Source organism: Dreissena polymorpha, chromosome 11, assembly GCF_020536995.1.
Source record: "Dreissena polymorpha isolate Duluth1 chromosome 11, UMN_Dpol_1.0, whole genome shotgun sequence".
In the NCBI taxonomy this organism is placed as follows: Eukaryota; Metazoa; Mollusca; class Bivalvia; order Myida; family Dreissenidae; genus Dreissena; species Dreissena polymorpha.
Genome location: NC_068365.1, coordinates 18,015,035 through 18,026,658, shown reverse-complemented (window position 1 = coordinate 18,026,658; position 11,624 = coordinate 18,015,035). Strand labels below are relative to the sequence as shown.

The 11,624-nt window shown below is 31.9% G+C and overlaps 1 long non-coding RNA gene across 1 annotated transcript; it reads right to left on the bottom strand.

The window, feature by feature from the left end:
- Nucleotides 1-257: 257 nt before the first annotated feature.
- LOC127851049 (uncharacterized) lies at nt 258-9,568 on the bottom strand. Its single transcript, XR_008035628.1, has 4 exons — nt 9,499-9,568; nt 1,959-2,025; nt 1,570-1,622; nt 258-481 (listed from the first exon to the last, which is right to left on the bottom strand). It is a non-coding gene; the product is annotated as an uncharacterized LOC127851049 (long non-coding RNA).
- Between the last annotated feature and the right edge of the window lie 2,056 nt (nt 9,569-11,624).

Genomic DNA, 11,624 nt, shown 5'->3' with positions numbered 1-11,624 from the left:
CATTCCCTATTTACGGACAAAAATTTTAAAAAATGTTATGCCTGCGTGACAAAATTTAAAACATTTCAACTCATAAGCGAATCTCTTGCATTTCCAATAATTTCTTATTTACAGATCAAAATCAAATATTACGCCGGCATAACAAAATTCACAGTATTTCAACTCAAAATTGTATCTCATTAACAAATATATAATCATAATACACAAAAATAGTTGTTCTTGAAGTGTAAAGCTATAAACATATGGTTGTAGCTCATGGGATTTTGTTTCATAAATTAATATTCTATTAAAAAAAAACTTCAGAGTTTGTCTGATGTATTGAACATTAAACATCTAAGAACCCATCAAAAATGCAAATATAGCATACATAATTTATCATATTCACAAAACAGCTGTACATGTGTGTCCAAATTATAATCCAGACGTGTTTCTTGCTCACATAATACCCAGGCAGCAGTAACAGTCGTGCATACAGTCACACCTAAAACACAATTATGTACTTGTACATATATTCATTAACATGTGTAATTAAAGGTCTAATTGTAGTACCACAATAGTGTCCTTTTGGTACATAAATTGTTATATACATACATTTATTTTTAAATATTATTTTGCAATTTATAACACAGTGCCAATGTGCAAAACAAACCAATCAGAATACCCAATTTCAATGTATTTTTCTTAAAATAACATTTACCTAGTGAGGTTATAAGAATAATTTTAATTATTCCTGATAATGAATCAGAAACATTTGAATCATTTGAAACTTATTAAAGTTTCTTTAACTTTAGCTAAAACACACCCATACCATATGCATTTGCCAAGATAATTCTTAATAATCTATTTATGAAGTGAAAACACCAGTTGGAAACACATTTTCCCCATACACAGGTGGTAGAAGAGAAGTATGGCCATGTTCAATGTAAACAAAATCAGCTAACAGTACTCAATTATTTTATTGCAATATATACACATTTATAGAGCTTGACCCCATGTTTATAAGAAAATGAATAATTTAATAGAATAAGATAAACACACTTTTCTAGTTGTAAAGGTAGTAAATATGGCAATATGTCAGGTTTCTAATTTCTTTAAAGGGGCCTTTTAAAGTTTTGGGAAATTGACAAAATAAAAATGTTTCAGATTCGCATATTTTCATGGTAGTTATGATATTTGACAGGAAACAGTAATACTGAACATTTAGCATGCTCTAAAATATCCATCATATGCATCTTTTGATGATTTAAAAACTTGAAAATTATAAAGCGTTGCAACGTGTAACGATTGAATGGATGGCCTATTGGTCTAAGCGATAAGACTTTTACACCAGGGGTCAGTGGTTCAAGCCATGTTCAGAGTTACTTGTTTTCTTTTTTAAACTTCACTCTTGTTTTTTTGACAGGAGCCTTTTAGATCCAATTTTCACATTTATCAATATAAAGCATTTAATGAAAAACTTCAATACATGCCAAAATCTGTGAAAAGGCCCCTTTAATATTAAATACAAGTCATCAACCAAGATTTTACCAAATCATATCTAAGTCAGAACTTATGCTAATAAGTACACACCTGCATGTCGTCACCTTCAATGAATTGGCCATATCTTTCTGCATTTTTATCAACTTAAAGAAAAGTAAAACATAAGAAGCAAAATCCCTTGAATAAAGTGGCTGTCTGTTGCTGATGAGTGGGGGATCAAAAATATTCCTATATTTTTCTACACACAAGATAAGTGTTATATAAAATCAAGCAGACATTTCCATCAATTTAATTAGCATCAACATAAAATATACTCATACACTATACTAGCTGATGATATTTAACTTTTAATACAAACTGAGGACATTTATGTTTACAATTTACCACTACAATTTAAAGTTTAACTTATTGAAAATGGTATAACATTGACTTTATTTATCTACTTATACAAAAAACTAAAGAGTTTTTTAGGAACATACCTTTTTGTTTCTTAGATATTGTTTGGCCCACACATTCTTCGGGAGCATTACACTTGTTTATCTGCACCTTTAAATAAATAGTGCATAGTTTATTAAATTGTGTCATTAAACAAAACTCATGACTTAGACACTCGGTGCCAATAAACTAATTGCCCAACTCGTAACTATATTTTTTTGATCTGGTCATAGTCTTATGGTGCCATCAATACACTGGTATCGCTGCATCAGCAATTCTTACACCTTAATAATCTACTAAAGAACAAGCGCTGCTTCAAAAAATACATTTTAGTCAAAACACGCAGACAAAATATCAGCAAGCCATCAGTACACTCTATTTTTAGACTTGTTTTTTTAGAAAGATAATGTCTGCTCCAGTAGTTTACATTGGATATGTTGTTTGTTCATATGGTTATGTATAACCATATAACCAACATAATGTTGTTAGTGTTTGTTCATATGGTTATGTATCTTTGAATCATTTTGCTATTTCAGTGTGTGTTTTATGGACCCCATTGGAAATTATCTTTCAGCTTAATGGGTTATCCATAGGTCATAAGCATTCATGCTCATATTAATCTACTTAAGTTACAAAACTCCCGTATAGACAATTAAATTGTTATTGTTTACATTCGGGATTTTCCGCGCATGCGCACTGACTGGTTGGCAAAAACACTGGTTACAGTAATGTAAAACATGTATATAAGACTTTTGTATAGTCAATAAAACGATAAAATAATCCGAAATAAACATCAAATCTCTTAAATAATCGCGCAAATAGATTATATTTAGTACCAATAATTTTTTATTTACAAATATATTTTCGTCTTTATAAAAATACAAATTAGTTATTAGCATCAGAGTAAACGTGATCAGAAACCTAAATACTGAAAATCTCACAAAACAAAACAAACAAGAGCTTGTCACAGTAGTGCCAAATCCCCGCCGAAATGTGTTTGCTTGTATGACAACATTTGTTTTAGAGAGTAGAATAATATTTGTAAAAACAAATAAAGGGAGATAATTCATTATGCTCCGGACAAAAATTTACTTTGAAATTAAATAAAGGGATATAATTCAAACACTAAGGTAGATAGAGTTATGGTTCTTAGTCACTGCACTTCTCCTACTTGCCATCTGTTTAAGTTTGAAGTTTCAAGTTAATCCCTTCAGTAGATTTAGAGTTATGCTCCGGACAAAAATTTACTTTAATATTATATAAAAGGGGAGATAATTCAAAAACTAAGGTAGATAGAGTTATGGTTCTTGGTCACCGCACTTCTTCTAGTTGCCATATGTTTATATTTCAAGTAAATCCCTTTAGTACCTTAAGAGTTATGCTCCGGCCAAAATTTACTTTAAAGTTATATAAAAGGGGAGATAATTGAAAAACTAAGGTAGATAGAGTTATGGTTCTTAGTCACTGACTTTTCCTACTTGCCATCTGTTTATATTTCAAGTTTCAAGTAAATCCCTTCAGTAGATTTAGAGTTATGCTCCGGACAACAATTTACTTTAAAATTATATAAAAGGGGAGATAATTCAAAAACTAAGGTAGATAGAGTTGTGGTTCTTGGTCACTGCACTTTTCCTAGTTGCCATCTGTTTATAGTCTAAGTTTAAAGTAAATCCATTGAATAGATTTGGAGTTATGCTCCGGACAAAGTTTCAGCCGGACGGACAGAGGGACGGACAGGACCAATAACTATATCCCCTCTGAAAAAAAATTCGGCGGGGATAATAAATAAGCCGTCATCTTTGTTATAGTAAGACTTTTATAAATGATATTTCAAAAATAATGAAACATATATATTTATTTGATCACAATTATAAGTGGTGTGGATATTGTTATTGTTCATCAGCGATCGAATGTGTAAGAGGTGCATTTAACCAATTATAAAACAAAACCCTAAAAAAGCGGAATACATAACATTTGTTAAATTTTATCATTTTCTTTTCCATTGAATGAATTTTCATTTCGTTTCCATTGAATGACGATATTGATTATTTTAAGCATACACGTGGTAAAAACACCCTGCATATAGTGCAAATTGAACTGTCTTTGCATGTATATTGATTTTTTTTTAACTAAGTGATAAGGAGTGATACATGTAACAATCAAGCATTTTATGATAAATAACACTATATATTTAATTTATTTTACGCATGTAGTTTTGATTGCTTGCTTTCATGATGGTGTTTCGTGCACTGCTGTAACTTACAATGTTTACACGTAATTGCCGATTTTATTAAAAAATGCTGGTCATCGTTCAATACATTAATTTTGTAGTAGTAAAATTGCTCAAAATTTTTAATTTATAGTTATTAAACAATGTATATTATGATTAAACTGGCTAATATATATATACACTTAATCCTGCTAATCCATTTCGAACTAATATCTTCATTTTTTTTTTTAAATATGTTAACATATTTTATTAAAGCAACTGTAACATATTTTGGCTTTGAAATTTTGCTTAAATGACTGCTCAATATGCCAAGAGATGACATAGAGGTATAACAAATTGTGTTTAATTACCATAAAATCATCTGCCACATGTGGTTTATGCAGGCACCCCAAGTATAGGTCCCTGGTTTTATGACACCATGTTTACTTTGTAACTGTCTGCACAGTATCCGATCATTACGAGATAATCATGCAATTGACATGACGCCTTATCAGTGATCGCTCCGCCTACTTAATCACGTGGCTCAGCGGGAAGAAAACCTAGACAAGCTAACACCAAAATGGCTTCTTTGCCTATAGACTGCATATAGATTTACGCGATATTCCGGATGATTTTATGGACTTGCTTAACACCATATTACACATGTAAAGTGGTTGATGCCATTTAGTTATTCTGCAAATGCCAAAAATATACAATTAAAGAGAACATGGGCTATCTATAACGGGTAAATCGGTACATTAAACACGCTCTCAAACGCTTGCGCGCTTACCGAAATCGAACCCGTTATTACGTGTAATGGTGGTATTTGCAATTTATTAACACTTCACCGGTATTTACCCGTGTTATTAACAAAATTATTACCGAAACATTCCCCCCTACCTGTGTATTTGACACGAAATAGCGCTTTATAACTGGGAATTTCGTGAAGTTTTACGCGCTTTCTGACCCCGGGTGGGTAACTCAATCCCACATGTTATTGCGTATAAAAGTGATATTAATCATATTAAACATTGCTTATGGGACATTTATCAATCACTATAATTTAAAGCGCAAAAACAACACAGTAAGTTTAGACATTGTCTGATATAAAATTAGCGTTGTACGAAATGGAATACAGTCAGGCTATTATAAATTAATAAGGCTACCAATATCAGACGCTCGCGCAGGTACCGACTTCCCCGAAGTTACCGCATTTATTGGTTAACTAATATCAGTAATAATAACTCTTTTACAATAGCATTTATCGATACGTCTTTATTAAAATAATAAAATGGTTTTCACTTGTTTCTGACACACACAGAAACGCGATTTTTAACGGGGATTTCGTAAAGTTACACGAATTGGGTACCAAAATTCTCAATTATTTTACATGCACACGTGACATAATACATACTTAATAATGCTTAGTTATTGCTTATATGACATTTCAAGTTTGTGAAATAAATTAATGTTCTATAAAGGGGATTTCGGTAATTCTTGAAGCTGCCACTCGCTCTTGTCAAGACCGCATTGCCGCGTTGGAAATGGTATAAATTTAATTCATCTAACTTATCTTTCAGGATACCAAATGTCAGAGTTGCATTAACCCTTTTTACACCGTTTTTGCCATATTTCATTTCCGTTTTTTAATCCGAACAAAATAAACGAAACTCGTTTAAAAATGAGATCTAGGCATTCGAGCTCCTAGTGTGGATTAAAAGCGTTTATTGGTGACACCACATGAGTGCAAATGTGTAGATACCGTTAATACGATAATATATCACATGTCACCTTCAAATAACATGTATGATGTCAATTAAGTGCATTAAGTGCATTAATTAGGCTTCATGCTGGGTTTTATTTCTCTTTAAGTAATGCAGATGAACCTCGCTTCTGACCTAGTAACTGATAAAACTATTTTAAAAAAGTGAAATATTATGTGATAATCAGATCGATAACATAAACTATTTAAATCTGCTAGTATATCCGATAAAAATATATTATAATTGTATTTGACAGTGTTGACGCTCAGTTGTTCGTGGTGACGACCGCATGTATTTATACATCTCTTACACTTCTCAAGATCTCTTTTCGGCTTTGGAAACGATATAAATTAAATGTCACCAACTAATCTTTCAGGATATCGATTGTCCGAGTTACATAATCCCCATTGACACCGTTTAACCATTTTTAATCGTTTTTTTAAAGAGGAAAACAAAAAAATCGTTGGAATAAAAGTGAACCTAAACATGTAGCTTGTCTAGAAAATGGCGGACAGGTCGTTGCTAACGAGTGCGCCCGATTAATCGATCGCTGATTGGTGGATCAATTCTAGTGGGCGGAGCGATTATAGATAGGGCGTCATGTCAATTAAACACCGAGTCTAAAATGATGAAACAAACAGTGTCAAAATTTGTGTGAACAATTAAATAAAAACAATTATATTTATGGAGTGCATTTATTTAATGTGTACCATGGTAAGTTTTTACAGACGTCATGTATTAAGGTTCAAATCAGAACTATGTTGCGTACATAAAATCGATCTATTTGTTGTTGTGTTCATCCTTAATTGTATTCTTTCATTAAATTAAGTTTATTCTTAAAGAATTTACATTTTCTTATAGTTTTTTAATCTAAAATGATGTGCTAGGCAGAAAGATCTTTGTGGTAACCAAATACCGAGCTTGTAGATTGTGTTCTACTCCCAAGTGTGTTTTTAGTAAAAACAAATAATAACAATATAATCTTTCCTAAAATGCATTTCCTTGCATGCTTATGTTTTATTTAGATATAATTTATAAAATTATATTTGATACAGTGCATGATTATCAATAAACTCGATGATTATGTTCACCATCTCTATATGCGATTATATGAACTCCATCTCTTTTTGCCAACCAGTGGGCGGAGTCTAAACTTTGCAGGTGCGCGTGACGTCACTCGTTAACTCGTCTATTGTTAAAAATATGCATACAGCAACAGCGTTTTATTTGATGCTCTTATATAATAAATATATATTGGAATTGTAAATCACCTAGGGCCACAACAAATTGATGATGTGTTCTACGGATTTTAGCCAACCAGAAATTGAGCGAGCGAGCGAGCGAAATAAAAATAAATTTATTTTTTTCCATTTTTTTAATCACAGGCGAGCGAAAAGCGAAAAATATAAAAAAACAAAAATTGTTTATAAAAATTGATACTATATGTTAACATAGCACATATATTGCTCTAATTTGAGTGCAAAAAGACTAGTATACATTCTAGTATAATGACTAGTACTATTGTATATATATATATTTATAACAATAGCAGTACAACAATAAGAGGGAATAATTTTTTAGTCAAATCAATTTAAACAAGCAAATTTGTTGGATTGATATCCCCGCAAATATACTTATGGACACAAAAGTTTTCTGGACGGATGTACAACGCCAACGTGCATCATCCTCTTATCCATATATATACCGTACTCATAGTTTCAATGACATCCGTCAAAGCAACCACTTCCAAGATATGGCTCCGGACACACACAAAAAAATCATTTTTTCAAGATACAAAGGGCCATAACTCCGTTATTATCCAATGGTGTACTATGCCATTTGGCGTGCATCATCCTCTTATCCATATATATATGGAAGCTGTCTGAAGCTCAATAAGGCTGTCTGAAGCTCAATAACAAAGCCAATATGAATTCAACTAATTTATGACAATTTTATTAATTAATCTTTAATATTATTCAGCAAGAAAAGCTTGAATTTAACTTTCGAATTACAGGATTTTGTTATTAAATTAAGTATGAAGTTTTGAAAAATAGCAAAATTTCTGTTCTATACAACTTTGTCCCTGTTTATATCTCATGCAAAATGCTTTGAAAATGTTATGTAACTCAAAATACCTTTTGGGACGATTGAACTTTACCGGTACGTATAAAAGAATTGAAAAGCGTATAATTTTATCGTTGCTAAGTGCGCAGCAACTAACGCAACACCAAATAATCCTTTTTTATCCCATATATTTGTTTAGTATCGGGGGCTACCGCCCCTAAACCCCTGCTTTGTCGATAGTGATTAACAACTTTGTACTGGTAAAGTTCAATCTAGCCTACCTTTTAAAAGATATGTTGTTTATTTAAAATGAAAATTGAATGTTGTTGCAAGAGGAAATAAGTGTTCCATGCATCAAATTTCAGAATAAGTATTATTTCATTAATATTGTAATATGAAGGCGATACTACTGATGAACATAGAAAAATAGCATATAAACTTAGAATATGACGAAAGATGCTTTCTAGACATGACATGATGCAGGAAGTTGACAGGAACGCAATTTGACAGGTCGCGAAATTATGCAAAATTTACCTGAATGACATTCCAGTTACACTAGATCCACTACCATTGTTTTAAATACAACTCAGAAAGGCAATAGGATTGAAAACTTACTTATTGCCATTAGGAATTGCATTCGTAATGTGTCAATGATTTCAAATTAGTTTTGCTTTTGGCGCTTCATTGTAGCTTAAAAAGTTTTTATTAATGGACGCTCAAGTATTGAACCTTACTGTTGTGGTTACACTGCACTATTCTTATTGTCGAAAAAGGGAGCTGAAAATATTAGGCGCTGAGTATTTTAAGTATCTTTTTAAAGGTTTAAACTTTTGAACCAAAACTAAGCATACAACTTCAAAATGGCGTCCACAATTGTCGAAATTTTAGATTCTCATATGAGGCCGAGTTTTTCCTGGTTTCTGATTGACTGAATCTCGTATTTGCCGACCTTTTTGAAAGTTTTTTCTGTATTTGCCGTGGTTTTTTTGGTATTGGCCGCCTTTTTCTTGTATAAGGGGAGTTTCGAGCTTTTTTGGCGAGGCTCAACTTGTATTGGGCGAACAAATTAAACACATTCTCGTAAGTTAATCAATAACAGTCTATATCGTAAAATACATAGGCTAAATTAAACTAAATAATTGAACGAATGTGTGCAGAGCACAAATTGTTGCTGCGGGCGCAACATAAAAATAAATATATTTTTATTTCGTTTTAAGATGATTTTTAGGTGCAGGAAATCCATCGACCATGTAATCAATTTGTTGTGGCCTAGTCTTAATTATTTGAAATCTGCGATATATTCTATGTCTCATTTGTCATATATCTGTATGTGCTAATGACCTTAAATGTAAATATATATCTGAACAAGTAACTTGAATACGTTACAAACGAATTTGTCCGAAATTACCGGAGGTCCGAAAAAGATCATATTACATGAAGCTCTAGTTAAAACAACCTATACCGATGGTTTAAATATATGCTCGAGAGCTATTTAATATTGTATGTAATCTTTGTTTACTGCATTCCTCTTTCAAAATAATGCCTTACTTATCATGACCAGCTGAAACATACAGCTTTCGGTTAACTGCTTTTCCTAAACAAAACAATAAACCGCCATTTATTTAGTTTGTTACAATCATTCTCATTGGTTATTGTAAAGCTTACTATCCAATCAAAAAACACTTTAATACGGACAATCTCGATTGAAAAAACACTGCGTTTTAATCGATTACGGCTACACTATTTTATTGTTTGTTTTCGAAGGTTTATTTTTCTTACGCTGCTGTACAACGATTTTAGAGACAAGTTAACAAATTATTATGATTATAGGTGCTACCTAATTTACGGGCAAAAGCTTTTTAAGTTTTTTTGATAACTATGTATTTTTAATAAATATATTGACATGGTTGTGTTCAAAATATAATAATTGTTGCAATAATTAAGTAATGCATCAAAAAAAAAAATCAATCTTAAAACAAGTTACATGTTCCAAGCTTAAAGATCTAGCATCTTATATTTTTTAGTTTTCTAGCCTCAGCAATTTATAGCTGGTTCGGTGTCTGTGGTATAGTGGATGGGGTGTCTGCTAACTCGCTTAGTCACTGGGAGGTCTCTGTATTGATCTCTTAAGTGGGAGCATTCTTTAGATAACCCTAAAGACATACTATGGCGTACCATTTGGGTTGAAAGTCAAGAAGACCTACAAGTTAAAAAGCGAAATGTACGTCAAAGTACAATAATTGTACGTCGACATAAATATAAAATACACTTCGAAGTATATATTTGTACGTCAAAGTACAATTTGTACTTCGACATACATGTTTGTACTTCGACGTACACATTTTTTGAACAGCTAATCAAAACACTAGTCTCTTGTGCCGCTTTTCCTTCAGATTTATTCATAATAAATGTTTAAAATCTCCTTTTTAATTGAGGACAAAATGAATAAAAATATCAGAATGGCAAAAAAACAACACATAGAAGTTTCAAGTATTTAATGAATTGAAATAGATTATATACAAATTTGAAGAAGATTCAATTGTTACCTTTTTAAAATTAAAATTATTCAGCATATTGTGAGTATTTATTGATCATGCGAGGCGGAGTATCACGACCGTCCAGTGCCTTACTGTGTAGGAAATTCCCAACGGTAACCAAACAGTTACCAAACATTAACGGGATAAATAATGTATTATAACCTCTCCGTTGGTCGTATTTTGTGATAACCATAACTTGCATAAGTCAGAGGTTAATTCCGCCACGCCAGGTCAATAAATACGCACACTATCTATGAGTTAGCGGTCGATAGTCGCATAATTTGGTATAAATTATAATAATAATAATGTTTAATAAATACGCACAATATCTATGAGTAAGCGGTCGATAGTCGCATAATTTGGTATACATAATAATAATACTTATGTTCAATGTCAAATATCTCTAAAAGCAACAGATGTAAGGTGTCTTCTGATTGGCTAACACTCAAGGGTCGGTGAAAACTGTACGTCGAAGTACATTTCTCGTTCTACCTAGTAGGTCTTGTAGACTTTCGACGTCATGGTACGTCATATAGACACTAAGTACTGGTCCTACCCAGGAACCAGTTTGTTTCATCAAATGTCTCAATTCAACTTGACAGCTTGCTAAAGCAGTTGCATTTAGCATACAGTACATGTGATGTGTCAAATCAATTTTGATTGACAAATTTGACAGGATTTTTTTTAATCCAATAAGTTTTAGACTGCCAAATAACACACACTACGTATTGAAAGCCATACCTGGAGCTTTCGTCTGTATACCATTGACTTCATCAGAAGAATGATTTCTACTGTTGGGAAACCTTAACACCACTAATTGTCTTCTTATTTATTATCAATGTATAATTATGTGTAACAGCATAACAACATACTTGTTTCGCAATTAAAATATTTAATAAATACAGGTATCTTGCAGGTTTCTAATTTTCTTTCGCAAACTATTGTTAAATAGTTTAAATTGTGTCGCCACTAAAAAACTAGCAATTTTGTAGCCATAAAACATTGGATTAGCAAGTAACAACCAATTTATTAATTACACAATAGAACGGAAATCATATTAATTGCATTATGCATTTACTAAACAAGCTATTTGCTACTGTTTAGAATTACACTATCTTACTAAAAATGATCACTGGT